At 52.3% G+C, this 24,083-nt stretch overlaps 1 long non-coding RNA gene across 1 annotated transcript; it reads right to left on the bottom strand.

The window, feature by feature from the left end:
* Positions 1 to 12,439: 12,439 nt before the first annotated feature.
* LOC149336845 (uncharacterized) lies at positions 12,440 to 17,832 on the bottom strand. Its single transcript, XR_016284584.1, has 2 exons — positions 17,133 to 17,832; positions 12,440 to 12,968 (listed from the first exon to the last, which is right to left on the bottom strand). It is a non-coding gene; the product is annotated as an uncharacterized LOC149336845 (long non-coding RNA).
* Positions 17,833 to 24,083: the final 6,251 nt, after the last annotated feature.

Here is a 24,083-nt window from a genome sequence, read left to right as displayed (position 1 = left end):
CCGCTTTTAGCAACGAACAATGAGAATCTGGCCGGGTTTCTCTTACTTATATACAATACCGCAGAAAAACGATCACAACAGAATAATAGGTCCCTTTGTGTTCTCCTTGGCTTCCTGCGCTGTGGTGCACTCCTCTAGCTATCTGCTAGCACATGAAGACAGGCGATGAGTTCCTTTTTGTTGTTCTGCTTCCTACCACGCGTATAGCTTGTGCTTTTCATTAAAAGCTTTCTACCAACCATACTACATATTGTAGCGAACCACGACGGCCGCGCCTGATACCGCCTAGGCCGATCGCTGCCAGAGCGCCGACGACGACGACGAAGCGTCGCTAAAAGACGAAGTGTCGCCGCGCTGCACGAGATCGCTTGGGTCGGACCATAGAGTTTCTTACTATTACCTAGAGGGAAAGCTGGCAGCCCATCTATGGGAGTTTGCATGGCGACCCCTCGAGACCACTTCAGCCACCATGGGCGCTCAAAGCTTCATGGGGCGGTGAGCTACTTGTTGCGGAACTGCAACTTTTGGCCAAAAAATAATAAAGAAATAAGGCTGTTTGATAACTAAAAACGTCCTAACACTCAATATCTTGTCTAATGATTGCAACAAACGAGCAGAAAAGCATTTAAGTGCAAAGTTTGCCCAAAATAAGAGACGACTCGCTCTCCTATTGGCCAAGTAGTGAACACTATAAAAACTAATATTTCGTAATTAACAGGCGCGTTTTTAAAAGTAAATATGTTTTCAAAAAAGATGTTGTTGCTTAAATACTATAAGAGGTTTTTTAATAGCATTTCATAAAAGTGAAACCTTTTCTTGGCGTCGTGTGTCGTCGCGTTTTCACTACTATGGGTTTTGCCCACTGCGTTCGCGCGAAAGTCGTCTGCGCACACACGAACAGCGTTTTCGAAATGAAACGTCTTAGTAGTGCCGCTCCGGGTTCCCGAAAAATTACGACTGTGCCGCAACAAGTAGCTCACCGCCCCATGATGCTTTGGGCGTCCACGGTGGCAGAAGTGCAGCGCCGCCAGCTTTCCCTCTAGGTAATAGTAAGAAACTCTATGGGTCGGACTGGCCGTCTTCTGCGCTGCCCGCCGTTCTGCTCGCCGCTTTGTGTCGCCTGCCGTGAACACCACGCCCTGTACCATTTGTGCAGAAACCCCCTTTCACTTGGTGGAGGTGCGGATTTACTGCTTTCTTGGCACTTCAAGGCCGTCCGCTTCCGAATTTCACCATGCCTCAAGATTCCGAACAGCCGCCGATCCTTCTGCCACACACTCCTGCCCCACAGCCGCCTACAGTCGTCTGCGCTGGAGCTTTGCGTCAGCGCGACCCCGCTGTCTTCAGCGGTACCGGGGACCACGACGTCGAGGACTGGCTAGCCTCGTACGAGCGGGTCAGTACGCACAACAAATGGGACGATCCCCTAAAACTGAACAACGTCATTTTCTATCTGACGGACGTTGCCAATCTGTGCCACCGCAACCATGAGCCTGACATCACATCGTGGTCCGCCATTAAGCAAAATTTCACTGACGTCTTCGGCCGGCCTGCGGTGCGCAAGCTGCGTGCTGAGCAACGCCTGCGTGCTCGGGCGCAGCTGCCTGGTGAAAATTTCACCAGTTATATAGAGGACGTGGTGGATCTGTGCAAACGAGTGGATGCTTCGATGCCCGAGCGCGCCAAGATCGACCACATTCTGAAGGGCATTGACGACGACGCATTCCAGATGCTTCTCGCCAAAAATCCAGCCACCGTCGTCGACGAATAATACGTAGTTGCGTATGCGAGTCGCGTGCTTACCAAAGCTGAATCCAACTATTCCGTTACGGAGAAGGAATGCTTAGCTATTGTATGGGCGCTAACGAAATTCCGGCCCTATCTATACGGCCGCCGGTTCGACGTCGTCACGGACCACCATGCGCTCTGCTGGTTATCGTCGCTTAAAGATCCATCCGGTCGCCTCGCTCGGTGGGCTCTTCGCCTTCAAGAGTTTGACATCCGCGTCATCTACCGTTCCGGCCGTAAGCACATGGACGCCGATGCTTTGTCTCGGTCTCCCCTTCCCAGCGACGCTGCCTGCTCCTCGGCGACCGATCCCGTGCTTTCGTCTCTTACCATCGCTGATATGCCGGCGGAGCAGCGGAGAGACCCGTGGCTTGCGTCCCTCATAGACGCCGTGTCTTCATCACAAAACGTTGCGCCTTCTAGAACTTTACGGCGTCAAGCTCCGCACTTTGCCCTCCGGGACGGCCTTCTATACCGCCGCAACTACATCCCTGATGGTCGGCGGTGGCTTCTAGCGATCCCCTGCCATTTACGATCTGAAATTTGCGCATCTTACCACGCCGACCCTCAGTGTGCGCACGCTGGTGTGCTGAAAACATTCAAACGAATTTCTCAGCGCTAGTATTGGCGCGGCATGTACGCCTATATTCGAAAATACGTCCGATTGTGCATCGCCTGTCAGCGGCGGAAGACTTCCACTCCCCGAGTGACCGGCCCCTTACAACCACTCCCATGCCCAGCGCGTCCTTTCGATCGCGTTGGCATTGACCTTTACGGACCGCTTCCGTGTACGGTCTCTGGGAACCGTTGGATTATCGTCGGCGTCGACCACCTCACCCGGTATGCCGAGACAGCCGCCCTTCCTGCTGCAACTAGCCGCGAAGTTGCTAGGTTCCTGCTGCACCATTTTGTTCTTCGTCACGGCGCGCCGCGCGAGCTGCTCAGTGACAGAGGCCGCGCCTTCCTTTCCCAAGTCGTTGAAGCACTGCTTGCCGAATGTCGCATCGTACATCGGACCACCGCTGCCTACCATCCTCAAACTAACGGGCTGACCGAGCGCTTCAACCGTACTCTCAGAGACATGCTCACGATGTACGTCGCAGCAGATCAGACCAACTGGGATGCCGTCCTCCCTTTCGTGACATACGCGTACAACACCGCCACGCAGTCCACCACCGGCTTTACCCCTTTCTTCCTTCTGCATGGGCGTGAGCCGTCGTCCACGATGGACACCATATTACCTTATAATGCTGACGCCTGCGAGTGGACGCCTCTCTCCGAAGTCGCAAAGCATGCAGAAGACTGCCGCCAGTTGGCGCGCTCTTTTACCTCCGACTCCCAAGGCCGCCAAAAGCATCGCCACAATAACGTTAGCAGGCAACACGTTTATCCGGTTGAATCCCTAGTTTGGCTATGGGTTCCCGGCACACCACCCGGATTGTCATCTAAATTTCGCACAGAATACCACGGGCCTTACGCGTCGTCCAGCAAACATCGCCAGTCAACTACGTCGTGGAGCCGCTCAACCCCTCTTCGGACCTGCGCCATCGCGGTCGGGAAACCGTCCACGTCAGCCGCCTGAAGACTTGCTACGACCCGCTCCTTTTGCCCTCGCCATAAGTCGCCAGGGTGACTCCTCTTCGTTCCCGGGGATGATGATGATGAAAACTTTATTTGTAACAAGTGAGTTTTGGACACGTCGGTCCTTGGGCCCCCGCACGGCCCCACTGCACTCAAACGTTCATGTCCCGGAGGCTCATGACGCTGGCAGCCCGGCCGGTGGCGATGGCTTGCTTGGCCGGGTCCTCGGAGCGCAGTAGGGTCTCCCAAGCCTCCCAAGTGGTAAGGTGCTCCAGGCCCCGCGGGGGAGGATCCACGGGGCAGAGGAAAAGAATATGGTCGAGAGTGGCTTTGGGGTGGTGGCAGAGGGCACAGGAAGGGTTCGTGTGGACTGGGTGATATCGTGAGCGTATATAAGGGGAGGGCAAAGTGCGTGTTTGGAGCCGCCTCCAAAGTGTCTGATTGTAATTGTCGAGGGAAGGATGACGAGGGGGGTAGAGCCGACGCTCGGCTTTGTAGGCTTGCGTCATTTCAGTGAATGAGTGCATGCGCTCCCGCGAAAACCCCAGGTCGGAGGCCGCCGGTGCCCGGTTGAGAGAAGCTCGGGCTAAAGCTTTGGCGGCCTCGTTTCCGGGATTCCCGGAGTGGGCAGGCACCCATATTAGCTCCATATGGCGGGGCGGGTGCGCGGCGAGGGAGTCCAGTATCCGAAATGCAGGGACGTGAACTCTCCCGCGAGCAAAATTTAGTATGGCAGTTTTGGAATCTGACAGTATATATCGGGCCTCCGTGCGGGTGATGGCCAGGGCAATGGCGGCCTCTTCGGCCTCCTCCGAAGTGGCAGTAGGGGTTATGTGAAGGGTGGCAATGGGTTGGAGGGAGGGGTTCGTGATGGCGACAACCGCGTCCTCGCCCGTGCATGCGGCATCCACCCAAACGGCATACGGTTCCGTGCCATAGTATTTGTGGAGTGCCCGTGCGCGAGCTCTTCGGCGGGGTTCGTGGTAGGTGGGATGCATGTTTTTGGGGAGAGGTTTAATAAATAAATCGCGGTGAATGAGACGGGGGACCTGGAGCTGTGTGGGATCGGTAACTGGTAGGCGTATACCGAGCGTGTGTGGTGGTTCTCGCGAGACGTATGTGTTGTGTCTGTCGGTGGGCCTCAATAAGCTCCCCTATCGTATTGTGCAGGCCTAGTTGAAGGAGTTTTTCGGTTGAGGTATTTAGGGGTAGGTGTAATGCTGTCTTAAATGCTGTTCGAATCATAGCATCCAGGGTGGAGATTTCCCCGGCCTGGAGTTTCAGGTAGGGGAGCGTGAAGATAAAGCGGCTGAGGACGAAGGCATGAATGAGACGACATAGGTCATGGTCCTTCATTCCCCGGTGGTGTGCAGAAATGCGGCGGATTAGGTGTGATATCGACACAGTTGTCTGCTTGAGTTTCCGTATGGTGAGTGTGTTTTTCCCGTTGTTCTGGATGTGGAGGCCAAGTACCCGGAGAGTGTTTACCTCCGGGATGGGCCGGTTTTCCAGTGTCACGGTGATGGGGGCTGTGGGGCAGTTTCGTGTTGTGGGGCGGATTATGAGGAGCTCCGACTTCTCCGGTGAGCAGGAGAGTCCGATACTCCGCGCATGCGTTTGGGTGAGGAAGCATCTGTTGAAGTACTGCCAGCATTTGTTGAAGTACTCCGTGAGCTGGGCGATCGATTGATCGTCCAAATTGCGGAGCATGGCATTAGAGATCCGGTCAACTCCTGGGGTGGAGTTAGAACGGAGAGTCTGGAGGGCCGCTCTGACTTCTGTCTCCGTGATCTCTGCGTCGAGGTTGGCATTCGGGGCGCCTGTATAGGGGGGCAGGGGGTTTGAGGTACCGGGAGTTGTATATGTGTTTCTAAGTATATTAATGAGTGCGTCAGGAGAAAGGCCGGTCTTCAGTATAAGGCGTGTGACGTGGTGTTGTGTGGCTGTTTTGGATTGCGTGGGGTCAATTAGGTGATGGAGGAGTTGCCAGCTACGTTTGGAGGACAGATTGCCAGCCAAACTGTCGCAAATCTGACCCCAGTTTGATCGGCAGAGCTCCTCAGCGTGCTCAGTAATTTGTGTTTGCAGCGCGGCGAGCCGCTTTTTAAGGGTTTTTTTTTTTTTTGGTTCGCTACAATTGCCCCGGGAACGACTGAGCTTTTGCCCCTTCCAGCGCTCTAGGATGCTAGAGCGCTGGAAAGGGCAAAAGCTCAATCGTTCCCGGGGCAATTGTAGCGAACCACGACGGCCGCGCCTGATACCGCCTAGGCCGATCGCTGCCAGAGCGCCGACGACGACGAAGCGTCGCTAAAAGACGAAGTGTCGCCGCGCTGCACGAGATCGCTTGGGTCGGACTGGCCGTCTTCTGCGCTGCCCGCCGTTCTGCTCGCCGCTTTGTGTCGCCTGCCGTGAACACCACGCCCGGTACCTTTTGTGCAGAAACCCCCTTTCAATATCATCTTTCATTGGCCGCAGGCCAAAATTTTCAACCTGCGACAAGAAACAAAACCGCAATAAAGATGCATCAACAAAATGACATGAAGAACCCAGAAGCACTTGGCGTCCTGTTTAAGAGCCGCCCAGGAAGGCACCTCTTAAAAGGTTGTTCTTATTATAAAGGCTCGTCGTTGAAGAGGTGGCCGGAGAAGAAAGGAATATACCTGGTTTAAGACGGTGGCGAGAGAGCGTGAGGAAGCTGACTGCGCGATCGACAGGAAGAAAAGAGGGATGAGGGAATGAGTGATCTTCATGTCACGCGCTCTTAGCTCCAGGTCGTGGTGCGTATTTGACGCAGCGAGTCAGGAAAGAGCATTTCTTTTTTAGTCTTCCCGGGACACCACAGGTCGTCGTCCTCTTCACGTCGCCGTTATTTTGTCTTTTTCGGAAGCATCGCGCACTAGCACGCGATTCTCATCCCGATATTTTTGGGCCCTGAGGAGCCGGCTACTCTGAGCCTCCAGCCGCTTCTACCACAAACCTTTTTTTCGATCATAAAAGAAGCGGTTATGATCATGGCTCTGTTTCAAGGAGTTTTTTTAATAGTTTCGAACTTGTCAGGTTTCTACCCAACGGTATGCTGTAGAATTCATTTATTTACATTATATACAAAACATTCAATGCACGGCGTGTCGCTGTAACAAAGAGGGGAGGTGGACTCTATTTACGGAAGCCGTCTTTCGTCACCATGGGCGCAGCTGTCATTGATGCCAGGAGCCATTGGTTCTTGTGTTTGACTACGAGATTGTCTTGATTGGAATGTAGCTGAGCTAAAACGGACTCGGTGTTGCAAAGAACCAATATTGGGTTTTATGCACATAGAATCTGAGGAGACAAATTCAGGGGCCCTCCCATTGTATACACGTCATCTGCGCGACAAGAAGCGTTGAAATCGAGCAAAAAATTCAGGGGGCACTTTGACTGTCTAAAGTGGGTAGAGGCGGAAGCGTTTTCCGCACCACCTTCGCTGTTTCTGTGGCACTGGTGGCGTCACATATAATTGAGTACTAGTTACTAAGTGATGACAAATCACTAATTAATTATTAATTACTGATTAATGGCTGAATACTAATTAACTGCTAATTAATGACGCTTAAGCTTCGCCTTTAGGAGTGGAACGCGAGAGCGCGTTGTAGCGCTGCCAGGGAGTCCAAGGAACGCCACCACCCGTTCGGCGCGATGCCTTGCCATTTGAACGCAACGCTTTTTGAGGAAAGGAAATGGCGCAGTAATTCTCTGTCATCTCGGTGGACACCTGAACCTCACCGTAGAGGAAGGGAGGAAGTGGGAGTGAAAGAAGATAAAGGTTTGGTTTGGTTTTGTGGGGTTTAACGTCCCAAAGCGACTAAGGCTATGAGAGACGCCGTAGTGAAGGGCTCCGGAAATTTCGACCACCTGGGGTTCTTTAACGTGCACTGACATCGCACAGTACACGGGCCTCTAGAATTTCTCCTCCAAAGAAATTCTAGCCGCCGCGGCCGGGATCGAACCCGCGTCTTTTGGGTCAGCAGCCGAGCACCATAGCCACTGAGCCACCGCGGCGGCGAAAGAAGATAAAGAGGAGCCGTAATGAAGAAAATGAAAATTGTATTTGAGTAAAGGAAATTACGCAGTAACTGTCTCACAAAATTCAGGGGGGGGCACTTTTTTGACCTAAAGTGTGGTCACTGATGTGTGGTTAAGATGTTAAGCTTCGTCCCTAAGAGTGGAACGCGACAGCGTCTTGCAACGCTGCCAAGGAGTCCATAGAACGCCATCGCCCATTCGGGTCGAACACGTCGCACTCGCTCGACTCACCCAACACATGGCGGAGCAAGACCTCTACCCGCACAGCATGGTGGGCTTCCGTCCCCATCTGTCAGCACAGGACGCCATGCTCCAACTCACGCAGGACATTTTCGACCCCCTCATTCCGGGTCACACAAAAGCTGTCTTAGCCTTGGATCTCTCCAAGGCCTTTGATCGCCTGGACCATCAAGCGATCATGGCGGCTCTCTCCCCCTTGAACATAGGTGAACGTATGTACACCTATATTCAAACATTCCTTACTAACCGCACGGCCGAAATTCACTTCGGTCCCCACATCTCCCCCCCATACACCCTTAGTGGGGTCGGAACCCCCCAGGGGTCCGTCCTCTCCCCTTTCCTCTTCAATGTCACTCTCATTCCCCTTGCCCACAAGCTACAAACCATCCCTCACCTTCGGCATACACTCTATGCCGATGATATCACGCTATGGACCACCCATGGCAGTGATGGAGACATAGAGAACACCCTACAGTCCGCGGCTATCCTCACCCAAACGCATGCGCGGAGTATCGGACTCTCCTGCTCACCGGAGAAGTCGGAGCTCCTCATAATCCGCCCCACAACACGAAACTGTCCCACAGCCCCCATCACCGTGACACTGGAAAACCGGCCCATCCCGGAGGTAAACACTCTCCGGGTACTTGGCCTCCACATCCAGAACAACGGGAAAAACACACTCACCATACGGAAACTCAAGCAGACAACTGTGTCGATATCACACCTAATCCGCCGCGTTTCTGCACACCACCGGGGCATGAAGGAGCATGACCTATGTCGTCTCATTCATGCCTTCGTCCTCAGCCGCTTTATCTTCCCGCTCCCCTACCTGAAACTCCAGGCCGGGGAAATCTCCACCCTGGATGCCATGATTCGAACAGCATTTAAGACAGCATTACACCTACCCCTAAATACCTCAACCGAAAAACTCCTTCAACTAGGCCTGCACAATACGATAGGGGAGCTTATTGAGGCCCACCGACAGACACAATACATACGTCTCGCGAGAACCACCACCGGGAGACACATCCTACACACCCTCGGTATACGCCTACCAGTTACCGATCCCACACAGCTCCAGGTCCCCCGCCTCATCCACCGCGATTTATTTATTAAACCTCCCCCCAAAAACATGCATCCCACCTACCACGAACCCCGCCGCAGAGCTCGCGCACGGGCACTCCACAAATACTATGGCACGGAACCGTATGCCGTTTGGGTGGATGCCGCATGCACGGGCGAGGACGCGGTTGTCGCCATCACGAACCCCTCCCTCCAACCCATTGCCACACTTCACATAACCCCTACTGCCACTTCGGAGGAGGCCGAAGAGGCCGCCATTGCCCTGGCCATCATCCGCACGGAGGCGCGATATATACTGTCAGATTCCAAAACTGCCATACTAAATTTTGCTCGCGGGAGAGTTCACGTCCCTGCATTTCGCATACTGGACTCCCTCGCCGCGCACCCGCCCCGCCATGTGGAGCTGATATGGGTGCCTGCCCACTCCGGGAATCCCGGAAACGAGACCGCCAACGCTTTAGCCCGAGCTTCTCTCAACCGGGCATCGGCGGCCTCCGACCTGGGGTTCTCGCGGGAGCGCATGCACTCATTCAGTGAAATGACGCAGGCCTACAAAGCCGAGCTTCGGCTCTACCCCCCACCTCATCCTTCCCTCGACAATTACCATCAGACACTTTGGAGGCGGCTCCAAACACGCACTTTGCCCTCCCCTTATATACGCTCGCGATATCACCCAGTCCACACGAACCCTTCCTGTACCCTCTGCCATCACCCCAAAGCCACCCTCGACCATATTCTTTTCCTCTGCCCGGCGGATCCTCCCCCGCGGGGCCTGGAGCACCTTACCTCATGGGAGGCTTGGGAGACCCTACTGCGCTCCGAGGAGCCGGCCAAGCAAGCCATCGCCACCGGCCGGGCTGCCAGCGTCATGAGCCTCCGGGACATGAACGTTTGAGTGCAGTGGGGCCGTGCGGGGGCCCAAGGACCGACGTGTCCAAAACTCCCTTGTTACAAATAAAGTTTTCATCATCATCTACGCCTCGCTCGTCGGTAAATTGGTTTTTTGAGGAAAGGATATGTATCTGTCTCTCATTTGTTGGTGGACACCTAAACCTCGCCGGAAGGGAATGGAAGGAATGGAAGGGAACTCCGCCATGCCAGCTCGGAGTGGATAGCAAGCTTGTCTCTCACGCCGAAGACTGGGGTTCGATTCCCGAGCTCGACCAATTTCTTATTCGGTTTTATTTATTTATATGGCCTGACTAGTAAAGCTAATTAGGCTAATCGGGCAATTAAGCAATTAACTAAGCTCAGTCCCACTTACTTGGAGCATCACTACACGATCCCTTCAATTGGTTGCATGGTTACTAGCCAAAGTACAATTGGCCCCGTTTGAAATTCGCGCACTGTGACGTCACGACCGTTTCCACCAATTGAAAAGCGTGACATTTTCTGTCGACAACTGCTGCTTACAACGATGAGACATTAAAGGCTTCCGCCTTAATAGGACATCAGGGCACAGTGGGTATGAAATGTGATTGGGAACGCTTCGTTTACCGCCATTCGCCATAAAGAAGCTAACTAAAAACAGTCCTATTTTGCGGAATGTAGAACTGTAAAACGTCTTTTTTTTACTTTGTACGGGAAAAATGGCTCCCTCCCTCACTTTCCAGTGATGATGCTCTTCTCACCTGTACTCATTGCGTTATGGATCTTTCCTCCTTGCTCTTGTCGCAGACGGGCGAGTGCCAGAGCTGATAATACGTCATGTCAACAGCATACATGTTTATAACTTGCATAGCCTTCCTGAAAGGCGACTGTAGACAAAACGAAAGCTTTCCACGTATGTACAGTCTTTGTCAGAAGTTTAGAGCCGAGGGGGTTCATTTCTAAGCTTTATATTGGGACTCCAGGAGCATTCATGGAAGTCATACCTATTGCAGGAAGGAGTACCAGAAATCTTCTCATGTCCAGGAAATTTGGAGCGCTAGAGATCCATTAAGAACGACACACTGTGGCTCAAACGGGAACCCCCTGGGCTCCAAACTTTTGACAAAGGCTGTACTTGTAGCTCCTCTTACTGCAGAGCTTCATAAAGCGCTTCAGTAAAGCTTAGCGTGGATTGCAACGCATCAATGTGCTTATCAGGCACGAGGCACAGTGCCATGGCTTGCGCCTGTTTACCAACAAGGTTTTCACAGTTGACGAGTTCTTAAAATGGAAGGTAACCTGCAGTGTCTGCATCTTGAACAAATGTTATGTACAGACGACAAGAAGTACCACCTCATCCACAACCCTCTGCGGCGTGGATATATAACGGGCAAGCAGAAAGCAGAACCTGTTTATGAGAGCACCGTACACGCGTTCTCTACAAAAAGGCAGCCGAAAACACATGGCATTGTTCCCAGAGTCGATGGTGCGCCACATGTGTTGCACGAGCGGTGGAGGGCGAGTTGCACTGTACATGCCTCGGTCGCCTCTAGCCGCTCTCTGCGGATCCTCACCGCAGGAAGGGAGCGGTAGAAAAAAGAAATAAAACTGCTAGGTCAGGTGTCGATTTATTCCTACCGTTCCTCTGCTCCAGGTAGCTGCTCTCCAACATCCGCATTGTCATTGCCTGGGTCCACCGCAACATTCAACTTCTACGCTTGCAGACAGCGCGAAAAAGACGTACGAATAACACACTGTGTTCTTCTCACGTCCCCGTCTTTTTCACGCTGTCTGCAAACATGGGTTACAAACTCGCCCAAGCGTCTGTTTTACACCTTCTACTATAGCAAAAATTTCCATTTTCTAGTTCGGTAAAAACCAATCCAAGATTTTGCCTAACTAAGATTTATTATATCACCGGACAAAAAAACTGATCAGTGGTGCGTAAGCAAAAAAGGTAAGCAGGTTCTTCAAGAAAGATTACTTATCAGTAAATGACTAAATCCATATGACTAAACAAATTAACACTAGGCCCTAAGTCCCTAGCGGCTGCTAGAACCTAGAACGCTAGGACCTTATCCTAATGTCCGCCAATATGTCCGCCTTACAAACACGAGTTAATGACATCCTAGCAGAAATCAACAGGAAGAAGTGGGCCTGGTTAGGGCATGTAACGCGAAGGCAAGATAACCGATGGTCCTTAAGATTAACGTACTAGGTTCCACGAGAAGGCAGCCACACAACACAGTCGCCTGAATTCATCTGTGGGTACGCACGTGTTCGCACCACTGACCTCCATACCAGGCAGGTGGACCGCGAGGCAATGCTGCAATGAATTGTTTTACCCTCAGGGCTTACAAAAGCATTGTAGAGGGAGGGGGGGGGGGCAGATATACAAAGGACACTCTGGAATTTGGTTTAGAAAAAGAAAAAATAACAATAAAAGAGAAAATAAAGGCGCCAACAACAACGACGACGAAAAAACAAAAATTTTGCTGAGCATAAGAACCTGGTGAGCATGGGCGTATTAAAAGATCCATTTTTACGTTCAGGTTAAGGTATGTCTACACGTTCGTGTTGCGACTCCTTTTGGAAAGCTTTATTGGAATTCAGACTGTAATAGAGAGCAAACTTCCGATTCTCGAAACACGAGAAAATCGAATCTGCGTTTCAGAGCTAACGAAACCGTTACAGGCTTCACATGGAAAGCGCATTGTGAGATCGAGAAGCTCCCGTGGGCGGAATACCCCCCCGAACGCTGCCCACTTAACCTGCAACATTCACACACACACACATCTGTCGAGGGGGCAGTGCACATGTCTACAACACAATTTATTCGTGTACATCAAGCTGCAGAAAGAGAAATTTCTAGCCGAAAAGCTCTACATATACAAATCACGTATTAAAAAAAATTTACATCGCCGTGTGCATTACTGCAAAGACACCAAAAAGCCGTCCACAGCGAAAAAAAAAACAATGCAGCGTCAGCGAAGTTGTAACGCTGCTCCGAATCTCCATAAAACTCGCCCATACTGTTTCCGCCTGAGCAGAGGGCATAGCAGGAGGCCACGATAAAAATCCTGTCTTCCATAAGGCTCGATTTCGCAGAATGAGTGTGAGGCGAGTGCATTGTCGCAGCGAGGGAAAAACGGCAGATCTATGTTGTCGACCTGCAGCCTTGGGGTAGTGGAGCGGAAAAAGTCGCCGTGCTGGACGTGAATCAACTGCGTAGATGGATGACTGCAGTGACGACGTAGACAGGTGTCGTTGGTAGTAGGGCCACCTTAATCCGCAGGTTTGGGCTGCAGTTTGCCTGGCGAGCGAACCCCAAAAGCGCCGTGATCCTGCGCGCGTGAAAAACGATAAGCGTAAATTTCTACTGCCTCGTCAGAGCACCCGCAATATAGTGGTGCGGGCGAGGCACTTTATCTGGCTCATTTAAAACTTCTAAAATTATCTTCTGCCCTGACTCATTAGAGCATAGAACTAATCGAATATCCTCCCATTTGACGCGTCGAATGAATCAAATAGCGCATGATCAAATTAATTTCAAGAGCTGAATAAATTCAGAATTTTTCGAATACAGTTCAAGTAAGTGGCATGAACGTGAAATAAGGCAAGCCGTAGTTTTCTTCGTCGACTGCTTCAAGAAAACGGCCCCTCCTATGCCTCACAGCGCTCTGCAACCAGCTTGCAGCCATCTGCAGAGGGTAAAAGCGCAGCCTCGGCCCCTCCTTAGCAAGAAATTAAAATAAAAACAGCGCCACGCAGACGGCTCTCGCCGGAGCGCGTGGTAAAAAAGGGGAGAAGGAACCCCTGGAGAGCGACTAGCCTTGCGTGTGTGGCTGCCCTCTCTCCCACCGCTTGCCGCCACGGCGCGCCGGAGCACTGCTGTCGATTGTTCTAGACATTCCAAGTAATTTCTACGCGATGTTGACGGAGAGGGCGTAGCCTTGCCTGTGCTAAGGGATGCCCTACACCTTTTCACTCGCGCGATGTCACGCCAGAAAGTTCCAGATGCTCCTCGAAGCCACTCCTGGCCTTTGACCAATGAGGACGCACGCCCAGCGCGAGAAGAAGGAGACTGCACAGTCGACACTGTGTGTATGTGCACGCCTGCCTTGGCGCGAAGAACAGACAGACGTGGAGCCAGCCTATATAAGAAGGGCGTTGACCGCCCGAGCTGACGTTTACGCTTCAGGGAACAAATCTTGAGGAAAGGAAATGCGCATTATCTGTCCCCACAGCTGCGAAACCAATAGAGCGAGGGCTTCGAAAGCAGTGGGTAAAATTTGTAAATTGGTTTTTGAGGAAACGCAAAGCGTAGTATCTGTCTCACATATCTCAGTGGACACCTGAACCAGAGGGAAGGCGCATAAATGCCATCTTGGAACAGTGGCCCCTTAAATCGTGCTTTATGCTTCGTGGCGGTAGTGACAGATGTGCGCTGCATGCTGTGGCATTAACAACGTTGTGCCAGAAACGCTACCACCTGCCAGGGTAGTAGGGTGGATGGGGACTTTAATGTAGATACAAAGACAAGCGCGAATTTTTGACCACTTATGCGGGAGAACATCCCGTTGCTCTCCCTCGTAACGGCTCCCACAGTTGTGACAACGTCGCGAAATACTTGCACAGACCTCGTCTTTCAGATCCAGGCATTGGTGCAACTTGCCGAGCATATATTCGTCTATTTCTCCATACACAAAGCTTCCTTCATGACAATAAAGAACTGTTAGTGGAGTGTTTCTTGAAGAAGGAGTATGTGCGAAAAATTATTTTTCTTTAATTGTACATACATGCCTTGCCCGAATTCTTTGCCGCAATCTATCGAAAAGCTGAAACAGATGAGGTGTTTCACTTAAAATTCGCATTAAGAAGTAACGTAATCGTCGGCAATTTTAAGCATGAAATGCTTTCAGGTCCCGCTGTCGGCAGTGTGGTGACATCACGCCGAGACCGAGAGCCAACATCCGGGCACTTAATTCCGCACATCCGGGAGCTGAACCGAGAGCGTGCGGGCACCGTGCGAGATTTAACCAGACTCTCTAAGCCCTCCTACAGGACCGGCATACAAGTGCCGGTAGCTTCGCGCCGAACGGGTGCTGGCGTTACTCCCTTCCTGTACGGTCCGGTTCAGGTGTCCACCGAGATGACAGAGAATTACGGCGCAATTTCCTGTCCTCAAAAAGCGTTGCCTTTAAAGGGCAAGGCATCGCGCCGAACGGGCGGTGGCATTCCTTCCCGTACGGTGCGGTTCGGGTGTCCACCGAGATGACAGAGAATTACTGCGTAATTTCCTTTCCTCAAAAAAGCGTCGCGTTCAAATGGCAAGTCTTCTCGCCGAACGGGTGGTGGCGTTCTGTGGACTGCCTGGAAGCGCTACAACACGCTGTCGCATTCCACTCCTAAATGCAAAGATTAAACGTCATTAATTGGCATTTAATTATTGCACCAACAGAATGTGAAGTGAACAATCGCGTAGCAGAATGCAGCACTAAGGCTTTCGCCTTTCACCACTTTAGCCGCTAAAATTCCTCGTAATTTCGTTTATTTACGAAACACGTGCATTCACTAGATGGCGGAGTGGTAGCGTCACATCTTCAAATGCCAAACGCCCTTGTTCGATTCCCAGCCTCGACACAGGCTTTTTAAGGTGAAAGCCTTTAATGCTTTCCCCGCCGCGGTGGCTCAGTGGTTACGGCGCTCCGCTGCTGACCCGAAAGACGCGTGTTCAATCCCGGCCACGGCGGCCGAATTTTGATGAAGGCGAAATTCACGAGGCCCGTGTGCTATGCGATTTCAGTGTACGTGAAGGAACACCAGGTGGTCGAAATTTCCGGATCCTTCACTACGGCGTCCCTCATATCGTGAGTTGCTTCGGGACGATAAACCCCAATAAACCAAACTAAACCTTTAATGCCTCATACTCTCGTGACCAAGACGTGTTAGCAAATGTGTCCGCGTTTTGGATGCATAATTTATATGGGCATGGACCAATCGATACTTTATCGGGTGCAATCGAAAGACATCGGAACATGATATATAGGGATTTCAAGATTATAATATTGTAACTAATGAATAATCGGTGATTAGTAGTAGTTAAGAAGTGCATGTGGGACTGTGCACTGCGCCTGTACCTTAGCACTAATCAGTGTACTAGTTAAGGTCACGTTTATCACTAACCATATATTAACTACTATCACGAAATGTGCAAGTCATGCTTAAGTATCATTAGCCATTATTAATAGCTAGACGCTTCATAGATATTGCGTCGAACTTTCTAGAGAGTTACGTCACGGCAGATGAGTGACAGGACATGATGGATTGCATTAGAACAATGGTAAAAACCAGTTAGCCTAATTAACCTTTTTTCTAGTCAGACCACATAAATAAATAAAACCGAGTAGCAAACTGCTTGAGTTGGAGAATCGAACCAGGGTCTCTGGAGTGCGAGACGAGCACGCTAACTCCGCCAAGCCAGCTCGATGGTTTGGAATGAACAAAGGCGCGTCTAGCAAATACGACTTCTTCGTTCACTCCTATCTTCCTACCTTCCCGTTACGGCGAGGTTCTGGTGTCCACCGAGATATGCGAGCGAACCTTTCCTCAAAAACCAATTTACCGTCGAGCAAGGCGTGAGTCGAAAGGGCGACGGCGTTCTGTGGACTCCCTGGCAGCGTTGCAAGACGCTGTCGCGTTCCACTCTTAGAGGCGAAGCTTAACATCTTAACCACACATCAGTGACACAAGCAGCAACACTGCGCTTAAGGCTTTCGCCTCACGCACTTAAGGTCAACAATGTGCCCCCCCCCCCACAATTTTTTTAAAGTAGTGAGAACGAAACGCGGACGCACTTGCTACCACAAATTGTATGACGCATTAAAATCTTTCGCCTTAAAAACAAATATTTACTTCCATGAGTGAACAAAAGGCGCATGAAGCAGATAATGAGCGTCCACCTTTTGACTACGACCAATCGGTTATGACGACTTCTGCTCAGAAATGCTATTCGTCGACAGAAAACTGTCTTCGCGTTCTTTCGCGACGGAATTTACGGGGCCAAATGACCAAATGAGGGGGACAAATGAGAAGCGTACATCTGAATGATGCGTGTGAAAATTTTGCGCTCAAACAGCACGAGAGACTTCCGAGCTCTATAGATACGGTGTCCTGATTAATCGCACATGACCTTCAGTAAGAGATTTTGGGACAGGCGGGAGGGATATCCTACCGCGTTCTGCACTCTTACGGCAGGTTGTGTTACCAGGAATTTCTTGCGGTTAGCAATGCAGGCTTCACTGCATTACATGCGTACAGCATCGGCAGTGCATGGAGAAGTTTTGTCGAACATAGTGTCGCCCATAGTGCACTTGTTACTTCCAGCGCGTTCGTAATGCCTTTTGAGCCGGCCTCTCGTCCATACGAGCACAGACAACGTAGCTAAAAATACAACTAGCAGTTGCCTAACCTAGACTTATCGACAGCAGCCACAGCTTGTTCCATACCTCGTCTGCCGTTCGAAGCCCTGGCTGGTCACGAGCCGCGGATGAAGACGCTGCGGCGGCGACGGGGACGTTACCCTGGATTGCGTTCCGGGCCACAGGCCGCCAAGAGTTCCATCGAAGACGAATCAGCTCACGGATGCTGCGACGGCGGGGCATGGGACACCTCTGCGACATCATGATGCGCCTACCACCCCAGAAAGCGTCTAAGTCGGAGTCCGCAGAACCGGCCGTAGGTCCACTGTGTGCAGCGTTTTTCACCTCGTCGCCTAGAGCGGCGTTGCAGAATCGAGTCATCTCAACGAAGCGCTTAAGCATGGCTCTCGTTGTCTTGCACGAACTCCGTCTGTGGCCCACAACCCAGCTGCTGCTGCTGCGGACTGCAGCAGGACTGGAGCAGTGGACACCTTACTCGCGCTTTTAAGCTGCGAAACCAATGGAGAGCGAGCTTGGAAAGCAAAGGCGCATAAGTGCCCTCTCGGAACAGTGGACACCCCAATCGCGCATAAGTGCCCTCTCGGAACAGTGGACACCCCAAACGCGCATAAGTGCCCTCTCGGAACAGTGGACACCCCAATCGTGCTTTAAGCTACGTGGCGGTAGTGACAGATGTGTGCTGCATGTGTTCGCAATGAAACCGTTGTGCCATTTTTAAGAAACGAAGTGCCCATAATGGCTCCCTGGGTCAGCGGAAGCCTGAATCGAGCTTACTGGTATGTGGCGTGGTGAGAGAGAGAGGTGCGTTGCAGGCACTGGCAACGTTGTGCCAGGAACGCAGCGCTGAAGCCATAGGCCGTCGGCATTTATTTTGTTCATTAGCGTTGGCAACGTTTTACACTCCAATCATTTTAAGGAAAGGAAGTGCGCATAACTGGCTCCTTGGGTCAGCGAACGCCTGAATCGCGCTCACAGGTACGTGGCGTGGTGAGAGATGTGGCTTACAGGCGTTAACAACTTTGTGCCAGAAACGGGGCGCTGAGAGAGAGAGAGAGAGAAAACTTTTATTGCTCTTTCAAGAGATTCGCGGAGATGAAGACTTCTTGGTCGTCCTGCTTGGGCGCTGGCGACTTGAGTCTTCGAGCAAGGGTGGGCCCTCAGTCCAGGGCTCCACTGAGTCGTGCCGCTTCAACAGCGTGCTGTACCAAGGCCCTCTGGACCTCGAGCTCGCTGCTGGAGAGACAGCTCTCCCATTGCTCCTCACTCGGTGTTTGATAATTGTGGAATGCTATGTTTCTTTCGCACTCCCAGGTAATGTGATAGAGTGTCGGTGTACCGCCGCACCAGGGACAGTCTGATCTGAATTGCGTTGGTGACATTTTGCTGTATATGTACAGGTTAGGAAAAGTGTTCGTCTGTAGCCTACGCCATCCTACGGCCTCTTCCCTAGTCAGTGCTCTGTGTGGTGGTGGATACCTCAATCTAGTTCCCCTATAAAGTTGTAGGGTCTCTGCGTAGCCTCCCTCGCACGTGAGTAGCCGTAACTCCGGGGCGTCCGATAAGCCTGCTCGGTAAGTGAGCCCTCGAGCCAGGCTGTCCGCCCTTTCGTTTCCTGCTACGCCTGCGTGAGCTGGCACCCAGATGATATGCTGTATAGGCGTTTTTCCAGCGGAAGCTGCCGCCTCGCCGATGATCCTAAGGGCGATGCCGCTAATGTTGCCCTTCGTATAACTCTTGCATGTTTCTTTCGAGTCCGTTAGAATGTTCAGGGAGCGGCCTCTTCTATAGCCTTCGGCTACCGCCAGCGCGACGGCAATCTCTTCGGCCTCCGCTATCCCCGACACTCCCACTGAAGCGCAGGAGGTCATTTCCCCTGTACCATTGACTACCACTACAGCGGCTGTGCGCTTACACTCCAATCATTTTAAGGAAAGGAAGTGCGCATAACTAGCTCCTTGGGTGGTGGTGGTGGAAAACATTTATGTACAGGTATAATACAGGAGGTTATGGATGAGCTGACCCAGAGGGGGCCAGCCCTTACAAATACTAGGTGGAGGTCCCTAGTTCGGGACCCCAGTGGCATCGGCCGCCGCCCAGGCTCGCGCGACCAAGGCCCGTTGGGCCTGCAGGTCAGAGCAGCCGAGCAGGGTCGTCTCCCAGTCTTCCCGGGTTGGGTAGGGGTGAGGGGGGATAGCAGGGTTGGAGGGGCAGGCCCACACCATGTGGTAGATGTCCGAAGACTTCTCCGCACAGTGCGGACAGCTGCCCGAGAAAGAAGGGTCGAAGTGTTTCAGAGCTGCCGGGCACAGCAAAGTATTAGTATACAGGCGGAGCAGAAGCCGCTCCTCCGCCTTTGACAGACCTTTACACGGGCGGGGATAAAGACCATGGCCAGATTGATAGAGTAAAACGATGTCTTTGAAGGTGTAAGCTGGAATAAATTCGAGTTCCTGATCGTCAGGGTCGGAGGGGAATGTCCGGTGAGAGAGCGCGCGGGCGGCGGCGTCAGCTGCCTCATTTCCCTCAAGGCCCATGTGAGCGGGAGCCCAAACGATACGCCGGTGCGCGGGGTCACCGGTGTAGACGCTGTTTTGAAGAATGCAGTAGGCTAGATACGGTACCCAGCCCTGCTCGACGTTGGGTCAGCGAACGCCTGAATCGCGCTCGCAGCTACGTGGCGTGGTGAGAGATGTGGCTTACAGGCGTTGACAACTTTGTGCCAGAAACGGGGCGCTGAAGCGTTAATCTGTTCATTGGCGTTCGCGTTGAAAACGTTTTACACTCCGATCATTTTAAGGAAAGGAAGTGTGCATCACTACCTCCCTGGGTCAGAGGACGTCTGAATCGAGCTTATAGGTGCGTGGGGTGATGAGAGAGAGAGGCGAGTTGCAGTCATTGACAACGTTGTGCCAGAAACGAGGAGCTGAAGCCATAGGCCGTCGGCTTTCATTGTGTTCATTGGCGTTGTCGTTTTACTCTCCGATCATTTCAAGGAAAGAAAGTGCGCATAACTGGCACCCTGGGTCAGCGGACGCCTGAAGCGCGTTTATAGGTACGTGGGGTGATGAGTGAGATATGTGAGAAAAAAAAATAGAAACAATGTTTTGTTTATTTTATGCCGCCGCGGTGGCTGAGTGGCTACGGTGCTCGGCTGCTGGCCTAAATTATGCGGGTTCGATCCCGGCGGCGGCGGCCGAATTTCGATGAAGGTTAAATTCTGACATCACACAGCACATGAGACTCTAGAATTTAAATAATAAAGATAATAATAAATTGATTTTTGAGGGAAGGAAATGGCGCAGTATCTGTCACACACACATCTCGGCGGGCACCTGAACCGCGCCGTAAGGGATGGCAGGAAGGTGGGAGTGAAGGAAGAAAGAGAAAAAGACGTGCGTAGTGGAGGTCTCCGGAATAATTTCGACCACCTGGGGACCTTTAACGTGCACTGACATCGCACAGCACACGGTTCGAATCCGACCGCGGCAGCTGCGTTTCGATGGAGACGAAACGCAAGAGGTTGGTTTGTTGGTAAACATTTATTAAAACAGTCAAGGGGCCGAAGGCCCAGATCTAGGGGTCGGCCAAGACTCCTTGGAATCTGGCAGCCTCTAGAGCGAGACCGATGAGCGTTCGTTGGTCGTCTAGGGTAGAGCTGCGTACACGAGCCTCCCAGGTACGTTGTGTGTGTGTTGGCATGTGTTGTCGTGGACAAGTCCAGACCATATGAAGGAGGTCTGCTGGGATATTGCAGCGTTTACACATCGGCATATACCATTCAGGAAATATATTATGGAATCTTTTGGGATTGGGGAAAGTGTCCGTCTGGAGTTGGCGCCATGTGATGGCCTTTGTCTTTGTAAGTTCTTGGTGCGGACCTGGATAGAGTTGGCGAGAAAGACGATAGTACTGGTGCAGATCGCGTGAAGTGATTATGGTGTCCTTCCTGACCAAGGCGGGCATGCTGGGGGCGGGGTGATAAGCTGCTCGGAAAGTGAGCCCTCGAGCTAGCTCATGTGCTCCCTCATTACCCTTCAGACCCATGTGGGCTGGAGCCCATATCAGTAGGGTCAGGTGTTTAGGAGGATTTGATACGAGTACGCGAAACGCTTCGACTGAAATACGGCCATGAGTAAAATTAAGAATGGCTCGCTGTGAGTCACTTATGATTACTCTAGCTTCAGAAGTGGACAGCGCGAGAGCAATAGCTACTTCCTCCGCTGTAGTGATATGTGAAGTGCGTACGGAGCAGGAGGCATGAAGAGTCATGTTCTCATCTGTGGCAACCGCTGTTGCACCAGTCCGGGTAGGATGGTCCGCCGCGTCTGTGTAAAGCACGTCCAGTCGGCCAGCATATCGCTGCTGGAGTGACGCGGCCCGAGCTTCTCTGCGATCTTGACGGTGAGTTGGATGCATGTTGCGGAAAAGAGGGAAAGCCTTGATGTTGGCCCTGATGGCAGGTGGGAGATTGACCACCGAGGATGCCGGACGGAAGGGAGCGATGCGAAGTCGTTCGAGGATAGAGCGGCCTGCGCAAGATAGGGAGAGGCGTTGGCGCTGGGCCAGGAGGGCCGCCTCAATGAACGCAAGAGGCGCCCGTGTGCTGTGCGATAGCAGTGCGCGCTAAAGAACCCCAGGTGGTCGAAATTTCCGGAGCCTTTCACTACGGCGTCTCTCATAGCCTGAGTCGCTTTGCGACGTTAAACCCCATAAGCCAAACCAACCATTTTATTTACACAAAAATTTTGTGCGCTTTGTTGTTGAAAAACAAATGGCGAATGATATAGATGTTATACCATCACTCATTCTTTGAATGTTAACGTTTACGCGAGTAATATTCATTTCAATGACAGGGAAACAAACCGACGGCTGAGATATCCCGCCAAGGTCACAGCACCTGTCCGGACATTTCACCAGTGGGATTAGCGGCCTTCATTACTCAGTTCGGGGAAGTGGCTTTGTTCCGCCCTTGGTCTCCTCCGACAAGGCGGCTGGTCGGCGCTCCTTGTCAAGTCAAAAAGGGATGATCCCCTCGCTGGCATCGCTGTGTCCCACGCTGGGATAAAGACATTGAGTGGCTCCCTACCGCCCGACGAGGCTGCTGTCCACCCCAACTGTTGGTGAATGGTACCGCCGCCGGCGGCATGGCAAGACAACTGTGGGGGCACAGGAGGAGCCCGAAACCTCGGCAATCACTACGAATTGCGCTCGTATAACTCTGGTTAAGCCTGGGTAGCTTTTGGTAGCTGGTTAAGGGTAGCTTTCATTAAGCCTGGTAGGTTGCGAAAGCGAGCGCAGTCCTCTTAAGGAAGGAACGCGGCGCGCCGCGTCTAAAGTAGGAACGCAGTGGGCCGCGTATACAGGTCATGAATGGCTACCGGCCGCCGTTACCGAACGAGCCGAGTTGGTAGCCCGTCTCTCGCTCCTGGTATGACGTCACGCTGGGCCGTCACTAGGCATGGTATGAGGTCTGGGGTCATTCTAAATGTCACGCGTGGCTACCGGAAGACGCTGCATGTCGACTCGACTTGGTAGCCCATCTCTCACCCTGGCATGACGTCAGAGGTCATTCTAAAGGTAAAACGTGGCGACCGGCCGCCGCTAGGCAAAAGGCTGTTCATGAGCGTGTCTGCTGCTCGCAATAAAGAGCGAGCAGCAGATAGAGCGAGCAGCAGATATCGCAATCAACAGCCACGGAGACGAAGCATTTCCACGGCGCGGTTGCGGGAAATGCGGGCGGGGTGAAGGAATGGCGACAGCAACGGCAATTGGTCAGAGGAGGTGGGGGAGGGGGGAGGTGACTATGTTCTTGCTTGGAAGGCATTGCAAAATCTCTAATGTCTTCGCGGTGCTATGTCGACGCGGATCTCAACTGAAGCGGACGCCGTTGAAAAGAAAAATGGCTGAGGCTTACCTAAGGTAAAGCCTAGTCAGATGCGAAGCATATTGATGGCTAGGCTTGGTAATACATGGCTTTCGTTGGTTGAATACTTGGTCATTTTAATACAATCACTAGAAGTGTAGCAAGGATTGCCGTGGCAGCTATATACGGGATCATCGGTGAATTCAATGCAGAGAGTACAACCGCTTCCCCAGCACCGGCTACAACAGCATTCTTGGCACCCATGGAAAGTACATTGGAAACACCCTTAGTTATTCCACCACCGCCACCATTCCCTATAGACTGTATTGATGTACCCCCAGCAGCAGCAGGCAGCGCCTCTGATGTGGAGCCTCCACCGCCGCGGCCGACCGCGCGAGCCGGGAGCCCATCTCTCCTCTGCTGTGACGTCATGTTGTCACGTGGTCAGCCGCCGCGCCTCTGATGTGGAGCCTCCACCGCCGCGGCCGACCGCGCTAGCCGGCAGCCCATCTCTCCTCTGCTGTGACGTCATGTTGTCACGTGGTCAGCCGCCGCGCCTCTGATGTGGAGCCTCCACCGCCGCGGCCGACCGCGTGAGCCGGCAGCCCATCTCCTCTGCTGTGACGTCATGTTGTCACGTGGTCACATGGTCACGGTGGTAGCTCCACCGCCGCGCTCGACGGGCTGTAGTGTAGCTCTAGTAATATGCTTCGCATAAAACTTCGTTCAGAAGCCTAAGTTAGCCAGTCGAATAGAATTCAATTCGATTGGAAGGAATTCAAAACGCCGATGTATCTTAAATGCTGTATGCAAAACGCCTCTTTTAAGGCGAAAGCCTTTAATGGCTCATGCTCGCGGCGTCCGTTCATGCTCGCGGCGTCCGTCCTTGCGCTGGAATCGTGCCAAGTGTGGCCTCTCCTCCGCTCAGCGGCGCAACCTCCTCCGTAATTTCCTTTCCTCAAATTCATTTTCTTCACTACGGGTCTTCTTTCTGTTCCTTCTTTCACTCCCACTTCCTCCCTTCCTCCGCAAAAGGATGACGGGTACAGTTACTGCGTAATTTCCTTTCCTCAAATACAATTTTCATTTTCTTAACTACGGCCCCTCTTTGTCTTTCTTCTTTCACTCCCACTGCCTCTCTTCCTGGACGGTGC

This window comes from Amblyomma mixtum, chromosome 7, assembly GCF_055824585.1.
Source record: "Amblyomma mixtum isolate Tamu chromosome 7, ASM5582458v1, whole genome shotgun sequence".
Classification (NCBI taxonomy): domain Eukaryota; kingdom Metazoa; phylum Arthropoda; class Arachnida; order Ixodida; family Ixodidae; genus Amblyomma; species Amblyomma mixtum.
This window is presented reverse-complemented; position numbering and strand designations above follow the sequence as displayed.